At 38.7% G+C, this 21,502-nt stretch overlaps 1 protein-coding gene across 4 annotated transcripts in view; it reads left to right on the plus strand.

Moving 5' to 3' along the window:
• The window catches only part of Tank (TRAF family member associated NFKB activator), a 74,418-nt gene that overhangs the window by 8,361 nt on the left and 44,555 nt on the right, over nt 1-21,502 (plus strand). For 3 of the 4 annotated variants that reach the window (XM_034496802.2, XM_034496803.2, XM_034496804.2), the window contains exon 1: nt 5,430-5,572. The exons of the other annotated variant lie outside the window; for it this stretch is intronic. The gene's annotated coding sequence lies outside the window, so the exon portion shown is untranslated. Of the gene's footprint in view, nt 1-5,429; nt 5,573-21,502 lie in introns of those variants that run through there. 4 annotated transcript variants of the gene reach the window in all.

A 21,502-nucleotide genomic window follows, 5' to 3' on the forward strand; every position in this document is an offset into this window, starting at 1 on the left:
TTTTGAGATAGGTTTCATGTAGCTCAGGTTGGCTAAAACTCTCTATGTGCCAAGGTTGACTTTGAATTTCTGGTCCCCCTGCCTTCACCTCCTGAGTGCTGAGATAGCATGTAGAGATGTAGGAATGATACTCATTCCAGGATTGTGGTTTGGATTTTATGTTAAGGTGATGAGATGACATAAAGTGACTGTAGGTGATTTAAAAAATCTAGGAACATGGTAACATTACATTTTGACAAGAGACATTATGAGAATAGATATGTCAGTATGATAATTATGAATTGGTGGTGATTTGAACAAGGGGTGGCAGTAGAAACAGACTGTAACATTGCATATTTATATGCAAAATTTTGGAGGAGGAATTCTTTTTTTTTTGCCACTTTTATAAATCACTTTCAAAACTGTTTACTGTTTTGTGTTTTCTTTATGCTGCGTAGTCTTCTCAAAGGCTTTGTCTTGAGTTTGGCCATTTGGATTTTGCTTTGTTTTGGTGGCATTTTGTTTTGTTTTATTTTGTTTTGTTTTGTTTTGAGATAGGATCTCATTGTGTAGCTCCAGCTGTCCTAGAACACATCATATAGATGAGACAGAGATCTGCCTGTCTCTGCCTCCTGAACTATTCATCATTGCAGGAAGTTAAGGCGACAGTAACATCAAAGAGCCGCTCACATCCACAGTCAAGAGCAGAGTCAATGAATGCATGCTTGCTTTCACACACTTGCTGTCTCTACTCTTATGGTCAAGGAGCCCATGCCTAGGGAATGCAGCTACCCAAGTTGGCAGGGCTTCCCACCCCAATTACTGTAATAAAGATAACACCCCACAGAAAAGCCTACAGGTTGATCTAGACAATCCTTCACAAAAATTCCCTTCCCAGGTCATTCTAAATTACGCTAGGTTATGTCTAAAACTTTCACAGGCCACAAGGCCATTTTTTATTGGTTATATTATTTATTTGTATTTCAAATGTCATTTCCCTTCCTGGTTTTCTTCCACAAATCCCCTATGCCATTCCCCCTCCCTGTGCTTCTATGAGGGGGCTTCCCCACCCACCCACCCACTCCTGCCTCATTACCCTAACATTCCCCTATGCTGGGGCATTGACACTTCACAGGACCAAGGCCCTCCCCTCCATATCTTGATGCCAGATAAGGCCATTCTCTGCTACATATGCACCTGGAGCCATGGGTCCCTCCATGTGTACTCTTTGGTTGCTGGTTTCATCCCTGGGAGCTCTGGGGGTTCTAGTTGGTTGATAATGTTGTTCTTTCTATGGAGTTGCAAAACCCTTCAGCTCCTTGAGTTCTTCTCCTAACTCCTCCATTGAGGTCCCCATGCTCAGTCCAATGGTTGGCTGTAAGTATTTGCATATGTATTGGTCAGGCTCTGCCAGAGCCTCTCAGGGGACAGCTATACCAGGCTCCTGTTAGCAAACACTTCTTGGCATCAGCAATAGTGTCTGGGTTTGGTGTCTGCATATGGGATGGATCCCCAGGTAGGGCAGTCTTTTTCTTTCAGTCTCTGTTTCACTCTTTGTCCCTGTATTTCCTTTAGACAGGAGCAATTTTGGGTTAAAATTTTTGAGATGGGTGGTGGCCTCCTTCCTCAACCAGAGGCCGTGCCTAACCTCTGGATATGGTCTCTACAGGTTCTCTCTCCCCCTTGTGGGGTATTTCAGCTAATGTCATCCTGTTGGGTCCTGGGAGCCTCTTGCTTTCTTGGCATCTGGGACTTTCTGGAGGCTACCCCCAGTTCCCCATCCCCCATTGCTGTACACCTCTGTTCAATTTCCTGATCCTCTGTTCATCACCCCGTCTCCTCCCACACCTGATCCTGTCCCCCCTTTCCCCCCTCCTCTCTTCCTCCCAAGTCCCTCCCACCCTCTACCTCCCATGATTATTTTGTTCCCCCTTCTAAGTAGGACTGAAGCATCCACACTTTGGTCTTCCTTCTTCTTGAGCTTCATGTGGTCTGTGAATTGTATTGTGAGTATTCCAAGCCTTTTGCCTAATATCCACTTATCAGTGAGTACATTCCATGTGTGCTCTTTTGTGACTGAGTTACCTCACTCAAGATGATATTTTCTAGTTCCATTCATTTGCCTGTGAATTTCATAAAGTCATTGTTTTTAATAGCTGAGTAGTACTCCATTATGTAAATGTACCACATTTCCTGTATCCATTCCTCTGTTGAGGAACATCTTGGATGTTTCCAGCTTCTGGCTATTATAAATAAGACTGTTATGAACTTAGTGGAGCATGTGCCCAGGAATGATATAGCTGGGTCCTCAGGTAGTAATCTGTCCAATTTTCTGAGCAATTGCCAGATTGATTTCCAGAATGGTTGTACCAGCTCAACTTTTATATTTTGATTTTATGTATGTATTTAAAATCTAGGAACTACAAATGAAAGATAAAAGTAAAAAAAAAATCTATTTTCTTTGTACATTCTCTGTCTAATTTATATTCCTACCAACAGTATATAATGGTTTGTTTCTGTTCAATTCTTGCCAGAAAGCATTTTGGTTTTATTGGTTTTCCTTATAGCTGCCATGCTGACTGGGGTAAGATGGACTGCCAATATAGTTATAATTTTTATTTCTCTGATAGTTGGTGACATTTAACATTTTATACGTTTATTGGCCATTTGTGTTTCATCTTTTGAACACTGTCCATTTTGTTGGCTAATTTTTTGATAGGGCTTTTTCCACGTTCAATTTATTGAGTTCTTAATATATTCTAGATATTAATCTACTGTCAAATAAAGCTAACAATGATTTTTTCTCATTCTACAGAATATATCTTTGCTTATTTAACTTGAGGTCCCATTTGTCAATTACTGGCCTTATTTTTTTCAGAGCAAATAAAGTCCTATGGAAAGTTTTTGCCTAAGCTTAAATCTCCTCTACTTTTTTCTCTAGCCATTTTAGAGTTTCAGTTCTGATATTCAAGTCTTCGGTTCTTTTGGAATTTTTTTTTTTTTTTTTTTTTTTTTTGTGCAGGTGAGGTATGTGGATTTAGTTTCATTCTTCTATATATGGATGTCCACATTTATTTTTAATCCTCACTGGACATACTGTGTCAGTGCTGATGAAAATCACAATCATTACAGGAAAAAGAAAATACATGTCACTGTTTTGATTTAAAAATTGTCTATTTGAAGCAATTCTGTCAGCATTCAGGCCCTTTGCACATGTACAGCCATTTCTCTTCATGACTAAGCATTGTGGGAATGGAAAATGAAACATATATGTTTAAGAAATGCATATTTTCCTTATTCAAAGTTTGCAGCACATCTGTATTTCTAACTGCCTATGTAGTCAGCCTCGTGTTCTGAATGTATTGTTACTTCTAGAATTTCTACAAGAAACTTCCAAAGCAGCTTCAAGTGTACTCAAAACCAATGCTGAATGAACTAGATTTCATTAAAATTTGAAATTTCTGCTCTTCCAAAGATATTCTCAGATGGCCAATGACCTCTCATGCCCTTAATTCCAGCACCCAGGAAACAGAAACAAGCAGATGTTTCCGCATTCAAGGCCAGCCTGGTTACATAGGGATTACCTGGCCATCTAGACCTGTTTAAAAAAAACAAACAAACAAAAAATATAAGCATATTTTAATTAATATCTAGAAAAAGGTAGTGTGTTACAGGGCCATGCCCTTAAAGTAAACACTTCCTCTCCCAGAAGCCATCAGTTAAATCAATCATGACACAGTTGCCTGTTAGAACAACCAAAATCTAGAATACTGAAAACATTGAATGCTGGCAAGGGCTGGCACAGACAGAAACTTTCCTTCGTCACTGGCGCTAACGTAAGCAGTTTGGCAGTTTTCTAACAAAATAAATACACACTTACCATCTCTCATATTCCTTGCATTTGCCTTAAGGAGTTGATAATTTATTTTCTCCTCATGAAAATTAAGATGCTCTTTCTAGCAATTTTTTCAACCTCAATACTGAGGTTATTGACATTTATGGGAATGAGGAGCATGCTGGAAATTTCTAGACCTTTCTTTCAATTTTATTTTGCATCTAAACCTTCTATAGAGAAAGTAAAGCATTTTGGTTGATTTTAATGTAAGCAATGCTATATCACATCTAACTTGATGACTTATTGCAACAAAATTTTACTTGATCCAAATGTTATAGATGGGAAGTTCTACTTGTTAAAAATTTTAGTAATGTTTTAAAATTTTTTTTAAAAAATTTATATAATGTTTATTTTGTTTTTCTTTAGAAAAATATTTTAATGCATATATGTCTGTTTGAGGGTACAAGATCCCCTGGAACCAGAGGTACAGACAGTTGTGAGCTGCCATGTGTGTGCTGGGAATTGAGGCGGGGGGGGGGGGGGGGGGGCGGTCTTCTGGAAGAGCAATCAAGCTTTTAACCTCCGATCCATCTTTCCAGCCCCACAATGTGTTCTGATCATCTCCTCCTCAACTCCTCTTAGATCCACCCTCTCTCCCAATAGTGTCTCCTTCACCCCCCGCCCCACCAAGTGACCACCAAGTCCAGTTTGTGCTGCCTGCATAAATTCAGACATAGTGTCGACTACTGAAGCACTTCAGTAGTCACCTTAAATAAAACTGGCCTCCTCCCGGCAGGTCCACCCACTGCCCTTAGCTCCTCAGGGATACCAGTTTGGAATATGGGTTCGTGAACCCCTCCCACTACCGTGGTAGCCGGTTGATTGGTTTGATCTTGCTCAGGTTTTCTGCGAGCAACCGCAGCTGATGTAAGTTTTAAACGATGGTTTGAATTTTAAAAGTTGCCCCTAATTTTCAAACTCATGGCTGGGACCAGACAAGTGTTTGAATCCTTGAACTAGGGAGGAAGTGGGGCAGCCAGAACCCGACCCTCTTGTTCTAACATGGACAAGATGTTTTTCTCACTGCATCTGTCTGAAACTTCTCTCTTAGCTATCATTCAAGCATGTCTGGATAGAACAATGAGAAACTTTTAATCCATGGGGAATTTACTAAAAATTGAATTTTATTTAGCAAGTATACCCACTGGAAAGTATTACTAGTGAGAGGGCACACCAAATTGATGTGTATTGTAATATTTCTCAAGTTGTGGACTTTAATTCACTTAATTACATTCACATAAGGATCTGGTGAAAACCGTAATTTCCTGGGCCTTCCCCTATCATCTTCTCTAAACAGGAATTTCACAATATATAAAGTTTTTCTGAATGGTTTTCTAGTCTACATATAGGGCGATACTAGAAGTAGTTATTTACCGTTTGCTCAAAATTCTAGCTAAGACACTGAAATGACCTTTAAACAAATGACCTATGTTTAGGGTTCCCTTGCTGTCAGATGTATTTCCTGTTTGGCCCCCGGCTGCGGTAGAGCTTGGAGGGGGCGGGGCTTGGTGGGCGGGGCTTTTCTGAAGAGGCGGGACGTGGGGCGGGGCTGGCCCTGAGAATGGAGGGTGAAGCGTTAGTGACTCAGAGCGCAGCCGCTGCCCTCTGAACTGGAACGGAAAGCAACTTCCGGCTGCAGTCATTCTGCCGGGCACCGGCGACCTGTGGCGTGAGAGAGCGCGGCGGAAACCCTCAACTGTGAGTAAAAAAAAAAATCAAAACAAAACAAAACAAAAAACCAAAAACCACCACCACCACCAACAACAACAAAAAAACAGAGACAGGGTGTCTGGGTCGGCCGAGCCCGGGGACGCAGGACTGGGGTGTGTGTGCGGGTGCGTCGAAGTCTCCTCAGAGAAGCGGAGCTGCGGCCACAGCGAGTTTACAGCGCGATTTTGAGCGAGAGAAAGCGCGGGTCCCTGTCCCCGAGCTGACCCAGTGGGGCTTTCCCGGCCGGTGACCTCGGCTTCGCGACGACGGTCCCCCGCCCACCGCGGATGGGTGACTGCCCCTCTCCTCGCTGCTTCCCAGGGTTGGAAATGAGCGCGTCAGGGCCTGTGGTGTTGGGGCGCGGGGGACCCCTGAGTCCTCGACTTTCCTGCAGGCGAGAGGCTGACTGGCAGAAGCGGGTCTCCCCGGAGGTTATGCCCTCCAACACTTAGTAGGCTCTTTCTGTTTATCCCGGGAGTTGCACAATTGCCTTCTCTGCTCTCCTGTGGAGTGTCATCATAGTCTTGTCAATGAGAAGTTGGGTAACTTCCCCACACGGGTCCCGGAGAGAACGGGTGGCCAAGGCGCGCAAAGAGCAGAAGTAGCCAGCCACCTTCACTAGTCTCCACCGTGGTGTAAGCTCACACACACACACACACACACACACACACACACACACACACGGGGAAAAAAGCCGTGCTTGTCGTCCAGAAATCCGAACAAGGGAGAAGGTGCTGTCTGTACCCCTAGAGGACTTAGGCTCTCTCACTGTTAGGCTGGCTGCACTAAGCAGCCTTCTTGGGTGCCTTTTCACTCGCAGATACTTCTGAGAAGTTACCATGAAGAAGAAACGATAGGATAGAAAGTGAAGTGATGTGAAGTAATACTCGGCCGTTTGTAACTTGGGGTATATACATTTAGCAGAAAAACAAGCACCACCTTCTTGTGGGAAAAAGTAACTTTGTTTTCTTTGAGAGGGGCCGTGAACCCTCAAATGATAGGGGAGAAAATGAAACCACCCGGCTAGAGCATTTCCAATCGTGTAAGACAAAGCCTTCCACATCTCTTAAAGGCGCATACTCATGTTGGTTTGCTCCCCTATGGAAATGAGATCATTGCTTACTATGTACACCCTCTTGCTTTGTTCACTTTTCCTAAGTTTGGTTTTCTTAAAGGTACAGTTGTTGCCAGGCATGGTAGCCCATGCTTTTAATCCCAGAACTCAGGAGGAAGATACAGATAAAGTAACCCTTTATGATACGTGCCAAATACTTTAAAGAACTATTAGTCATGTGGCTTTAAGTGCCTAGGTTTTGTATCCAAGATTATTGTCCTCTCACAAAACTATTGAAATCATTTTCTGTGCTATTTCATTTTAATACTTGACTCATTTTAAACATCTTAAGTTATTCTTATACAGTGCAGATACATACTTACGAATGATATCATAGTTTTTTTTTTTTTTTTTCAACGTGATAAAAACAGACATACCAGGAAGAAGAACTCTCATTTGAGGTATTGTTTCTATCAGGATGGCCTGTGGACTTGTCTGTGAGTTATTCTTTTGATTGCTGGTTGATATGGGATAACTATTATCCCTGGGCAGGTGGGCCTAGACTTTTTAAAAAAGAATGAGCAAGCCAGGAGAAACAAAGTAGTGAGCATCGTCCTGCCAAGATCTTTGCTCCAGCTTCCTGCTCGAGTTTCTGCCCCAACTTCCCCCAGTGATGGTTTATGAACTATGAGTTGTAAGATGGAATAAACCCTTTATCCTCTAGTTGCTTTTGGTCATAGTCTTTATTATATCAACACACACAAATACACCCTCTCCAAAAAAAAAAAAAAAAAGAAAGAAAAAGAAAATCAGTTTTTTACCAACTAGCTAAAATTCTTTTTTATTTTTTGAGGTAAGAAATTAATTCTTTTTTATTTTTTGAGGTTAGAAGATTGGGCCACGTGAGATCTTGTCTAAAAAGAAAAGCCAGGCATGGTGGCACATGCTTTTAATCCCAGTATTAGGAGGCAAAGGCAGGATCTCTATTGAGTTCAAGGCCAGTCTGGTTTGCAAGCTACTCAGGTCTATATAAGTGAGACCTGTTCTCAAAAAGAGAAAATAAAAAAAAGAAAAAAGTTTACAATGGCTAATTTTATGCTATGTATAATTGTGTAATACGTATTCTGTCACAGGATTTAGAGGTTTGTTTTGTTGTTTTGTTTTTAACCTTTTTAAAGATTCGGAGTTGAAAAATGTGACACATATAACAAAAGCCTGAAATGCATATTTTCAGTTGCTTAGAACCAGGTACTCTTGCCTAGTCACACTCCTCAGTTTTTGTTTTTTGGAATACATTAGCTGTCCACGCAAAACGTAGTTTTTTGGTTTCCCTCTCTAAATATAGTACATAATTTTGATTTTGAAAGGTTTTTTTCCTAGTCTGATAACTTCCTCTTTTCCTTCAGTTATTGAACTTTAGCACAACAGGCAGAGGAGAAATGGCAGTATAAATTTTAAAGGGAACGTGGTTTGAATGAGAATAACCTTTAGTCACCAGCTTGGTGAACTGTTTAGGAACAAGTATGATGTGTGGACTTGTTGACGGAGGTATATCAGTGCAGATAGATGGGTTTTGAGGTTTCAAAAGGCCCACACTATTTCTCTACCTTGCTGAGAATCATGATTTAAAGTTCTCAGGTACTGTCTCCAAATGCCATGATGTTCATGAACTAACCTCTGAAACTGTAAGCAAGCCCCAATTAAATGCTTTTCTTTTCTAAGTTACCTTGGTCATGAGGTCTCTTCACAGCAATAGAATAGTGACTAAGAAGATAGGAACAGAAACTTTACTTGACACAACTGAACATAAATGAGTTAAAAATCACCCAATAATATTTGTGTCTTTAAAATGTTAGAGACAAAAGATAAATAACTATAATCGTAAGAATAGTGGTTTCATATTAGTAGACCATTTTTTAAATTTTCCATTTATCTTTATACGAGTGTGATTTTTTTAAAAAATTATTATATGGTAACATGTCAATATTTTTTTTCAAATTTCATTTCATGTGTGTGTGTGTGCATATATGTGAGGGAGGGGGCATGAACTTAGCATGTGTATGCCATGGTACACATGTGGAAATCAGAAGCAACTGCCTTCAGAATTCTGTTTTCACCTTCTCCCTTGTTAAATTGGAGTCTTGTGTCTGTGGAACTGTGTATACTCCAGTCTAGGTGACCCGGCTTCAGGTCATTTATCACATTTCACCACAGGAATGCTATTTCACCTGGCTTTTTATGTGGGTCTTGCACTGAGCCATCTTACCAGCCCTAATAATTATTTTTACCATAGAAAACTCAATCATAAATTAAAGTAACCATTCACTAGAATGCTTGCATTCTAGTCAAAGTAGTGTCATGGCATATTCTAGTTTACAGACATATATATTGCTAAGTTCCTTTACCTGCCTAAGGAGATTCTTGAAAGTAATAAAAAAAAAAAAGTCTGAAATAAGTCATTTATAAAAGTTAATAATTCTAAGGCCAATTACATGGCTTTGGAAGTAAAGGAGCTTGCTACCAAGTCTGATGACCTGAGTTTGATCCTGGAGACCCACATGGTAGAAAGAGAGAACCAAGTCTCACAAGTCTTCTCTGTCTTTCAGGCATGTACCATAACATACACCTCCGCCCCATTTATACCCATATATAAATAACTGTGTTTTTTTATTCAAGTTAATTATTCAAAGGCTAGCTAGATGGCTCAGCAAGTAACTGCTGTACAAGCCTGGCAACCTGGGCTTGAACCCTGGTATCCATTTAAGTAATTTGGAAGGAGAGAGCTGACTCTACAGAGTCCTCTGACAGATACATACACAGTAGATTAGTTAACATTGTTATTTATATATCAACAATAAACTATTAGTTTAAAAGTGCTGGCTAGTTTTATGTCAACTTGATACAAGTTGGAGTCATTTGGGTAGAGGAAACATTAGTTGAGAAAATGTATCCAGGCTAATGGCCTATGGACAGTGCAATTTTAAATTAGTGATTAATGTAGGCGGGCCCAGCCAATTGTGGGTGGTGCTATGTCTGGGCTGGTGTTGTATGAAAGCAATCTGAACAAGCCATGAGGAACAAGGCAGTAAGTAGCACTCCTCCATGGCTTTTTTGGCCCCTGCGTCAGCTCCTGTCTCTGTGTTCTGCCCTATTTGAGTTCCTGCCCTGACTTCCTTTGATGATGGATTGTGATGTGTGATGTGGAATCAAACCCCCTTTCCTCCCCAAGTTGTTTATGATCATGATGTTTTATCACAGCAATAGAAACCCTAACTAAGACAGCTTTTGTATAGTGATTGGCTTGTAACCAATCCTTAAAGCTCTGCTCCATGCATATGTAACACACTATTATCTTTATCCTAAACTGTTCTGGTACTTTTCACTTCATATTAAATAGTATGTCATTTCTCACCCATTTCCTTTGATCTGCCTGTACAATTTGGCTACAGCGCAGTGTCAACTTGGTTATTTTATTACCATTAAAATAAGTTTCCCAGCAAAAATGGAAAGCTAAAAACAATAGAGTGAAGTTGATAGTTTCCTTCAGGGTATAGAACTTTGCTATGCAGAAGAAACAACACCTTTCCATTGGAAGAAGGGGATAAAAAAGCATGGGTGTTTTACTTAATAGCACTCTCCTAGCTACTTCATTTTTTGTTTTGTGTGCAGGATTAGTGTTTGGCTAAGATTAATAGATCAGTTCTCTGCTCTGTTATAATTGATGTACTCACCCTCTCATCTATTTGGGTTTAATTCCAGGAGCTTTGGTTTCATGTTCTGGCCTTGTCTCACATTGTAGGCCAGGCAGGCCTTGAACCTGAACCTATGGTCCTTCTACCTCAACAGTTTCCCAACAGGTCCTTCCTGCTAGCTGGGATTACAAACCTGTACTACAAGATCAAGCAATAACAGTAGTTTTAAAGGGACTTTGGATTTTTGTTGCTTGTTTTTAAGGGAAAGAAATTGGAAGAATAAATATTGCTGATTTTCTCATCGAAAAATATCCTGGACAATGACTTGACTGTTCTTCTCTCAGAGATAAAAATTTACATAATTATCTCTATAAATATCAATAACTTTTACTTACCACAAATACTTCTCCTTCACATACAAATGCAAAAGGGTGTTAATAGTGAAAATAAAGTCTAACTTTTAAGTTGTTGAAGTAGGGAATTACTTGAAATTGTCTAGACTAAAACTAGTAAGAATTTTATTTTACTGGTTACTTAGCAAGTTAAAAATATGAGTCATTAAAATATTTGCAGTAGAATGGAAAATTGTTTATTGAGTAATGGACCACATACAGTTAAGTAATTTTGCTGCAGACTTGCTTGCTATCAAGATGGAAATCAAGAACTTCCATCCTCTCAGTTTGAAGGACTTGTTCTTTTAAATTGCTTGAAGAAAATTAGTTGAACCAGTAAGCAAATCAGCTGTTATAATGGGATGGTTTAATAGTTTAGGCTTAATGACTGTTTACTATGCAGCATTTTCTATATCATAATTTCATGACCCCATAGCTGTCCCTAAACTAGAAATGTTTTCACTGGATAGTGACATTTCTCAATGTTTCAAAGTTATTTCCTTCAAATTAAATCTCACAAATTACAGATAATAATTTGTGCTGCTCTTACCACACATAATTGTCCTCTTCACATGGCATACTGAATACAAACATTCTCTGTAGTTTTCTTATCTATCAATGTCCCTGATATATATGACTTATTAGAACCGATTAATATGACCGTATAAAATTTTATGATCTAACTTCTCTGTCTCTCAATTCTAACATAGCCCCTTGAGACCTCTTAAACATGACTCGTGAGGTGCCACATTGCCTTCAATCTCACCATTTTGCAGGCCGAGACAGGAGAATAACAAGTTTAAAACCAGTTTGGAGCACATGTAGAGTGTTTCTGTGTTTCCCTCTTCCCCTTCTTTTCTCCTCTTCCCTTCTCTTTCTTGTGTTAGCCTACCTCCATAAAACCCACAGCAGAGCAATCACTTATGTGCCTTACTAAGCACAGCTTACTGAGTGCCATATTTATTTCTAGCTCAGAGGTAGAAAATCATATAACCAGTTTTCCTTCTGATGTTCTGTTCTCTAATTATATATTTGAGTCCCTTACATATTTGATAAGAAGTTTTGGAGAAAGAAAGTACAGTTATATTATTGATGGTTAGATAGACCATATCTGATAATAGCTGTGGCAAACAGCCTGAATGTGTAGTGGGCTATACTATCAGTTTGTCTAAGTACACAGTTTGGTGTTTACATGGCGACAAGATCCCCTAGCGCATACAGCTCCAAGTACTATGGAGAAAACAAGGAAGTGAAGCAAAACTGAAACTCATGGCTATGGTTCTATAAAATATTTCCTTCTTGGGAGACATATTTCTACCAGGTTCTAACATTTAGAGTGTTACTTGGGGACTCTTTAGTTCGGCTGATATAGGTGTCCTATTTTGTTTATCTGATAATTTTAGCTAACCAGATTATAGAAAAAAAAAAAACACGGAACAAAACTTTTTGGCACTGTTGGAACTATAATAGTTTTTTTTTTTTATTAGCTGCATACTTGGAATAGAGAAATTGCTTAGTGTAGCATACTGAGTATATCCATCCATAACTAAAGTTTATGACGTGAAAGGCAAGATTAGAAATGCAAATTGTCGTTTGAGAAATTGGCTGATTACTTCTTACATAGTTCTGGAAGTGATAAATGAGCATCAATATTAGGAATTGTCTTTCCGCCAGGCGGTGGTGGCACACACCTTTAATCCCAGCACTTGGGAGGCAGAGGCAGGCGGATATCTGAGTTCAAGGCCAGCCTGGTCTACAGAGTGAGTTCCAGGACAGCCAGGACTACACAGAGAAACCCTGTCTCGGGGGGCGGGGTGAAGGGGGGGGAAGAAAAGGAAAAAAATAAAACTACCAAAAGGAATATTCTTTCCCATTTTGAGTAAGGAAAATATGAGTGTCTTTTGAGTATGGAAAACATGAAAAGTCTGCCTAAGCCATCCAAAACAGAGTAGAATGTCTTATTTATTTATATGCACTGATATTGACTGATCTTTCTAGGTTTTGCTCCTGATAGTAAAATTAGAGAAACTATAGTTGAGATACAGAAAAGATGGAATGTTTCTTTCTTCTCACCTGTTAGCCTGGTCAGATGGCAACTTTTTGAATAATGTGAATTCTTACTATTCATACCTGGAAAGGGGTTAGGGAAGGCTGGTGCCCTTCTTCTTTAGGGCAAAGTAGAAGAGGTTGGTATTTTTGAGGTGGTTTCCTTTCCCTGTTCTGAAAATGCATTAGGTTTGAATTGCCATCTCACTACAAGTAGTGTAAACCCTTACAGAACCTTTACCCAGAAGTTCAGAAAGCTCAGCAGTTGGAGAGACCCAGGAGGGGCCTTCCGTACATCCTGACTCTCCCACACTTGTTTCTCATCTAACAAACAAACAAACAAAGTATACCTTAAAGAAGTATGTATCACTTTAGGTGGATATGCTAGAATTTTTATCATCAGGCCTGTGGTTTTTCAGTCTGGTGGAAGTAGATTTTTGGAGGTACAAAATTGTTTTGCACCGATATCCCCAAGTCTTAATGAGTTTCTGAAGCACCACTACTTTCTCTTGGTGTTTACTTCCTTTATCCAGATTGTCTGACTCCTTCAGCAGCATAATACTGGCTCCAGAGAAAACAGACCTACATTATTATGTCTGAAAATAAGAAAGGTTTATTTTAAAAGGCTAGGAGCCTGGGAAGCCAAAGAAAGGTGATGGCAAATCTGAGGGCTTGGGGTACATAACAAGAGACTGGGCTACGTAACAAGACCTTGCCTTCTAGAAAAACAAAATAAAACAAGGAAAGTGGGGATGGGAGATAGGCCAAGCATGGTGGCATATGCCATTAATCTCAGCACTCAAGAGACAGAGGCAGGTGAATCTCTGAGTTTGAGGCCAGACTGGCCTTCCAGGACAGCCAGGAACCCCCCTCACCCCCCCACCCCCAAAAAAAGCAGGACTAAATTAGCAGCAAAGAACTAAGATTGTATTTTCACATCAGAGACTATGCTTATCCAGTACTTCCGCTTTCTAGTTCTGTGACCTTAGGTAACTTACACACCCTTTTGAAGCTCTGTTTCTTATCTCCAGAGTACCAGAATATGTGCTCCTGCAACAGAAAGCTTGCAAGGCAGGTGGCTTATAGAAAGCAGCTGGCAAATATATGTCTGATTTCACGATAGCCCTTGTAGTCCTCCTTGAGGAATAGGAAACCACTGTGCAGCCTGGCATTTCTTGTGCTATTGTCTCATGTTTTGAACTGCTTTTTACTTCCTTTATTGTTGGGATGAAAATCAAACAAAGAACTTAAATTGCCCTGGCCCATGGCTGTATATCATCTCAGGATTTTTGAAGACATGCCATTGGGTCATGTCTTTAATTATCTGTAGACAGTTTGAAATTTCAGTAGGATTTGGAATGATTTTGTATTGATAGGAGAAACATCAAGAAAAAAAAACGGTCATTGTTGCTGGTCAAAGAAGGACTGATGTCATACTGTTTTCTCCACAAAAATGCCATTATAATGAAAATGTTTGTTTAAGCTCTGAAGAGTAATGGAAATTTCAATAAAGTAGTGTTGTTCTGGGCCATTAGCCAAAGCATCAAAATACTAATTTTTTTTTTTTAAGACAAAGTCTTCTGTAGCTGGGTGGTAGTGGTACACACCTTTAATCCCAGTACTTGGGAGGCAGAGGTAGGTAGATCTCTGTAAGTTTGAGGCCAGCGTACTCTATAGAGTAAATTCAGGATAAGAAGGGCTGCATAGAGAAAGCCCATCTTGAAAAACCAGAGAGAGAGAGAGAGAGAGAGAGAGAGAGAGAGAGAGAGAGAGAGAGGCAGGGGAGAGGGAGGAGAGGGAGAGGGAGGAGAGGGAGAGGGAGGAGAGGGAGAGGGAGAGGGAGAGAGGAGAGGGAGAGAGGAGAGGGAGAGGGAGAGGGAGAGGGAGAGGGAGAGGGAGAGGGAGAGGGAGAGGGAGAGGGAGAGGGAGGAGAGGAAGAGGGAGAGGGAGGAGGAGGGAGAGGGAGGGAGAGGGAAAGGGAGAGGGAGAGGGAGAGGGAGAGGGAGAGGGAGAGGGAGAGGGAGAGGGAGAGGGAGAGGGAGAGGGAGAGGGAGAGGGAGGAGTCAGAGTCTACATTAGCAACTACTGTTTTTGTTTCCATCTTTAGGAACAGTTCAAAAAGCAGATCATGTGTGGAGATATGGTTTACATATTCTTGCTATAACATGACCCATGACAGTGATTTAACATATGTGCCATTTTCCCCTTACACATAATTATCATCTAAGAAGACTTGTATACAATTTTCAAATATTTGTTGCTTGATGAGCCTAATGTATTTACCAGAAGTAAATTATATTAAACCACATCCTAAACAGTTTAAAATGGGCAGATGAATGAGGTCCATGAAAAGGTCTATATAGAGACATCTAAACTTAAAAATTCTGTTAGAGACAGTATGTTTTATGAACATTGTCTGTACTCAGTTTTATATCATTTAATTTTTTTCAGAGATAAATAGAATCGATATAGAAGATCAAATTTGTAGTCAACTATTCTTTCCCTACAATAATAGGGCACAAAAATAATGCTAAAATTTATTAGATCTGAATCTTCATATTTAAAAGAAACTGGTATGACCTTAAAGAAAGGGTGAAAAATTGGACATAGATGGAGATCTGAAAAATTACCAGGCTACCCAAAGATTTGGGGTTGATGGGGCTTATCAGGAATATTCGGCAGTTGTAATGAGAGTAAGTTACACAATATAAAAATATTGAATCTAGATTTAAATGTACATTATACATTTAAAGTCACACCCTAAACATCTTGGGAATAAGTGGGAATAGAAATTTGGAGAGATCTGAAACCTTATTTACTTTCTCATTGGCATTCTCACAATTACTTGTAATAAAACAAGTTGTGACTTGCCACCATTTGCCCAACAGCCTCTAGATGTCCTCAGGGAAATTAACACTGAGGTATGAGGAGCTATGCCAGTGGTTAAGAGCATGCAGGTTATGGCTTTATAATTACAAGGCCTTTGTTTTTTTTTTTTGTTTTTTTTTTTTTTATCGATGTAATATTCTCAAGGCTAAATGCTGCTCAGCAGTTTTAAACTTTGATTTAAAGAAAAAATGGGCCTTTTGTGAAAAGCTCTAACCTGAAATCTCACTGTCTCTATAAAGAGGTTCTCCCTTTATAGTCCTTTCCTTTGTTCTGGTACAGTGGCCCAGGATGCTAGAAAGGAGGCTCATCTGCTGACTCCCAAGAGTTTTAAGTCCTGGTTTAGAAACAGGAGTTTTCCTTTATTAACCTTGTGCTGCCTGTGGCATTTCATGTATTGTTCTCTTATGTTTGGAGGCTCTTTAAAAGAGTACTCAAAAATATTTTTCAGAGTTTTCATGTTAGTCACCCACTTCCATGTAGACTGTAGCCATAGATTCTAAAGAATATTCTCACAGTGTTTCCTTGCTGTCTTCTAGTCGTACCTTCTTCCTTTTTTTTTAAAGTATCATTTTGTTTTATTTTTATAGATAACTTTTCATTAGTCTAAAGACTCAGTACTTTACCTGAGCTTTGGTGGTTAATTCTAAATCAGAGTGCAAGGGTATTTCCATGCTTCATGAAGTCAGTTCTTTAGCTGTCTTGCATGAATGAAGAACATAATGATGTAGTGTCATGTATAGTCTGGGAGACACATAGATGCTGCTGAAGATACTTCAGAAATGTCCCTAAGGACTATGGCCTCTTTTATGTTTCATATGATAAACTGTCTATTTTTTTATTTATTCTGTTTGTTTGCTTGCTTGTTTCTTGGAGACAGGGTATTACTATATAATCCAGGCAAGTCTGAAACTACTATATAGTGAGCTGACTTCAATCTTGTGACAGTCCTCCTGCCTCACCCTTTCAAGCTGGAATTACAGATGTGTAGTATTATACCAGACCTAAATGATAAACTACATAATAGCTGTATTAGTTACTTTTCTTGTCAGTTTAGCCAAAATGTTTGATAGGAAGCAACTTAAGAGGGCAGTGACTTATTTTGATTTATAGTTTAAGATGGATACAGCTATATAGTTAGGGCTGGTGGCAGAAGTATTAGATCTCTGGATGCACTAATCTAGTGAGGAAGCAGAGAAAGGACAAAGAGTGGGGTCAGACTATCAGACTTCAAGGCCCACACTCAACAAGTGAAGGTTCCACTTCCTTCTAAAAGAAACATAGAGCCTATGAGGAACATTCCACTTTCAAATATCAACAATGACCTTGTTCTTGGGTATTCATTAGACATAGTTGATGCATAGTGAATAGGCTGTACATAGCCAGTTCCCTTTGCCCTCTTGGAACCAAGAAACTAAGTCTTCCTTGTAAAAATATATCTACCCTGCTTGGAAACCCTCATTAAGCCTTTAGTTGAACAGGCTAAAGGTTATGTTTTTCAGTGACATTTAATGCTTGCTACAGTCTGCCCTTAACTGAATATGCTGAAGGTTTTGCAGTTAGTGCACTCTATAGTCCCAGAAGTGCCGCATTACACATCGGCTTTACAAATAGGTGCCCTAGGGGTTTTGCAGTGCCATCATACATGATGACTTGACTGTACCATATCTAGAATCTCCTGCTTTCATACTCCCTGCACTAGACTTTCATAAAGAGAATACTCCAGTCACCAAATATAGCCTCTTAGTTGTGTGTCAGAATGAGTGCTCTTTCTTTAATCCTGTACTTCTGAAGTCCTTCTCATCTTTTAGGACTCATTTTGTCATATCCTATATGAAGTTTTCACATTTTTATCTGATTGAATTATTTATTTGAACTTTTTTCTTGCTTATTTTTTTATCAGTAAATTCTTCGATTCTAACACAAAAATGCATAAAAGTCATCAACTCAAACACTGGATGAAATCTTGCAAATAATTCTTTTTCTAGCCAAATCCCTATCAAAATATGCTCATACCTTTTATCTAACATTTATTATTAGCTTCTTGGGTTGGTTAGGTTTACATATATATATATATATATATATATATATATATATATATATGCCTCACTAAATGATAAGGTTTAATGGGAGAAAAAGGTAAACCCCCATGACTATTTTGTCTCCTGAGAGGAACAAACGCATCATATGCAATGTGTCCAGCACTGACCCTGTCTTAAATATTTTACTGAATTGGATATAGTGCATCTCTTCTCTTTTAGAAACCTACAGAATAGTGGCTAACCAAGATAAAGTTTCTTTTTCATGAAACAGTTGAGCTATAGTATGTCCAGATATTTCTAACCACTTACCGATGTCAGTGACCTGAGCTTCTTCATTCTTGTTCCACCTCTTCTGGGAGCCTTACCTACACATGTGCCACCTAGCAGAAAGTTAAAACAAATGAAAAAGACTGTGTATTTGGTAGTTATATCCACTTGTCAGTGTCCACAGTATAGTCCCTTCATCAATACCTGCTAAAATTAAAAGTATTGTAACTGAAGAGAAAGAGGTAATTGGCCATGCGATTTGGATTTAAGCATGCTTACTCCAAATACAAAGTATTTTCCTGAAGAATGACTTTTTTTTTTCAGAAAAGCACACCAAAATATAATTGACATGTAACTACCCCCAACGACTTTCCTTTTCCTCTGGTCAGTGTCACTAATCTAACACACATTTTTCTTCTTGGTTGAATTAAATGTATAATTTTTTTATTTGTATCAAGAAAAATTTGATTCCTCAACTTATGTTCTTATTTCAGGAAGTAATATGCACCCATGTGTGATTTACTTAGCAGTTCCTCTTAATGACATCATGTGATCTCATTCAAGGACCTAAAGAGTTGAAAATAGCCCCACAATTTATTTGCATATGATGAAGATATTTTTAATAGGGCATTTAGATTTTTAAAAATAAAAATATACCTTTTTAATGGAATAGACATTTTTCATTCACAAAGAACTGTAGAGTAAGTATGTTACTTAGAAATCTTGTCCAAGCATCATTTTTATACTGATGAGAAAGTAACTTGGGTCATTGAAAATTTAGTGGCCAATAACTAAGTAATAGGAAAACAAAACAAAACAAAACAAAACAAAAACAAAACAAACAAACAAACAAAAAAAAAAAAAAAAAAAAAAAAACCTTAAGCCAGATAGAGTCTCAGTTCAAGGTTCTAGTATCCTGGCTTTTAAAACAGAAGTGTGGTTTATATTGACAGATTGCTGTATGTGCAGCTTTTTAAGATGAAATAACTTCTAACATCTGCAACTAGTGTGCTTTTCTTACCTCCTTATTTATTTTTTGTAAATAGTCTTAAGTATTTTTTTCCAAACAGAGCAAACATAGGAAAAGTGAGAATGCCTAAGCATAGGAGTGGCTTCAACCACATAGCCTTAAATAGTTTTGAATGAGAAAGTATTTAAATAAAATATCAAAATAGTACTTTTTCATCTATCAGAGGTATCAATGAGAATTAAATTCCTAAGTGGAACAAGTGAAAAATTACTATTCCTTCAGTTCTTCAGAAGTAATTGCACTATGATCCTTTCCATTAAAACCTGGAAATTGTTGTTAAGCCTGGTAAGTTACTTAGAAATGTATTTAGTATCTTAAAATGATAGGATTTGGTTTATTTGCTATCTTTAAATGATAGGATATTGGGTTATTTGATAGTATTATTGACGTATTGTTTGTGCCTCTATGTTTGAAACAGCATTGTGAAACTAGGGCTGTAGCTCAATGTTAGAACATGTGCTTACCATGTACAAGTCCTTGGGTTTAGCCTCTGTTGTCATCCTAAACAAAATATTGACATATAGGCAACTGATTTTCGACAAAATAGCTAAAGAAAATACTTTCAATAAATGCTGTCAGGACACCTAGATAACTTCACAATAAAAATAAATAAATCTGGATTCTATCTCAAATCATATATAAAAATAACATATGCAAACACTAAGATTATAAATCACTTCTAGGGAAACATGAAAATATATGTGTTTTCTTGGATTAGGTCATGGTTCTTTAGATAAGGCACCAAAAGAAATTGCAAGCAGCAAAAAAAAACTATTAGTAAATTGAAACTCATTCAGGTTTTAAAATGTCATGTGCCAAAAAGCACTATTACTAAAAAGAAAGGAGCTTTTTGCATCAGTGACAGTTTCCCCTGAGATCATGCCTCTCATAAGCAGTTTTGTTCTTCTCCAGAAGAGAAGAGGAAATAAGAGCAGAAGCCCCAGATGTAGAGCAGAGCCTCAGAGTTCCTGCCTTGTATGCCTAAAAAACCCGGAATGCTATAAAAGCACCAGGGTCGTAAGCCATACACAGTGATCACTTTGTTGACTCTCAGAGTTCCTGCCTTGTATGCTTGAAAAACCCAGAATGCTATAAAAGCACCAGGATTGTAAGCCATACACAGTGATCACTTTGTTTGTTGACTGTTTCACTGTTTTACGTTAGTGTATAAAGGAAAATAAGGTTTGTAGAAGATAGGCAAAGGATTTGAGTGGAGATTAATTCCAATTTGACCAAGATAAATAGCCAAAAAAAGTACATGGAAGAATGTTTGTTCTCATTAAACATAAGGGAAAGGAAAACCAAACCACAATTTGATACTGCTTCACACCCAGTATCCCATCCATTTTTTAAAATATATTTTTACGTAAAATACAGTTATATCCTAACCCTTGCCTTCCTTCCAGCTACTCTCATGTCTTTCCCATGTTCCTCCTCTCACTTTCTCTTAAATTGATGGCCTCTTTTAATATTATTATTGTACCCTGTGTGTATGTGTGTGTGTGTATGTGTGTGTGTGTATGTGTGTTATTGTACCCTGTGTGTATGTGTGTGTGTTATTGTACTCTGTGTGTATGTGCGCGCGCGAGTGTGTTCGCCAATATAAAACCTACTAAGCCTGTTTTTGTTGTTTACATGTTTATGATGTCAAAGTTGACCACTTAGTATTAGATAACTGTGACATAGCTGTTTTCTTCTGAGGTTAATCTTGGAAGGAAACTTGTTAAGATATAGGATATAAAAGAAAAATAAAGCACTAGATTATTTAGGACAAATTATTTACAAGGAGATGAAACAACAGGATTTCTGAGTGAGGTCAAACATTCCATCCTGCAAGGAAACTCCCTATGACAGGAAGTCCTTGAAGCCGTCTAGATTCTCTAGTCCCCCGTGTTCCAAGAGTATACAAACAGTAGACTGAGAAACTGCCAAATTTATTTCACACTCCCTCCAGAAATGAAGGAGTGTTCCCCTTGCTCTACATCCTCACCAGCATGTGCTTTCCCTTGATCTTAGCCATTTTTATGGGTGTAAGGTAGAATCACAGAGTCTTTTTGATTCACATTTCCCTGATGAACATTTCTTTAACTGTTTCTTGGCCATTAGAGATTTGTCTGTTGAGAATTCTCTATTTAGTTCTGTACCCCATTTTTAATTGGGTTGTTTGGGTTGTTGGTGTAAAACATTAGATGGAGCTCAGAGAAACTTAAGGAAGAGTTGGGCGAAGGATTGAGGGACCCAAAGAGAACAGGGACTCCACAGGAAGACCAACAAAGTCAACTAACTTGGATCCCTGGGGGCTCCTAGAGACTGAATTTCTTAGTTAGGGTTTTATTACTATGAACAGACACCATGACCAAGGAAACTCTTATTAGAACAACATTTAATTGGGGCTGGCTTACAGGTTCAGAGGTTCAGTCCATTATCATCCACGCAGGCATGGCACAGGAGGAGCTGAGTCCAAAATCTTGTTCCAAAGGCAAACAGAAGACTGGTTTCCAGGCAGCTA

Source organism: Arvicanthis niloticus, chromosome 2 (assembly GCF_011762505.2).
Source record: "Arvicanthis niloticus isolate mArvNil1 chromosome 2, mArvNil1.pat.X, whole genome shotgun sequence".
Classification (NCBI taxonomy): Eukaryota; Metazoa; Chordata; class Mammalia; order Rodentia; family Muridae; genus Arvicanthis; species Arvicanthis niloticus.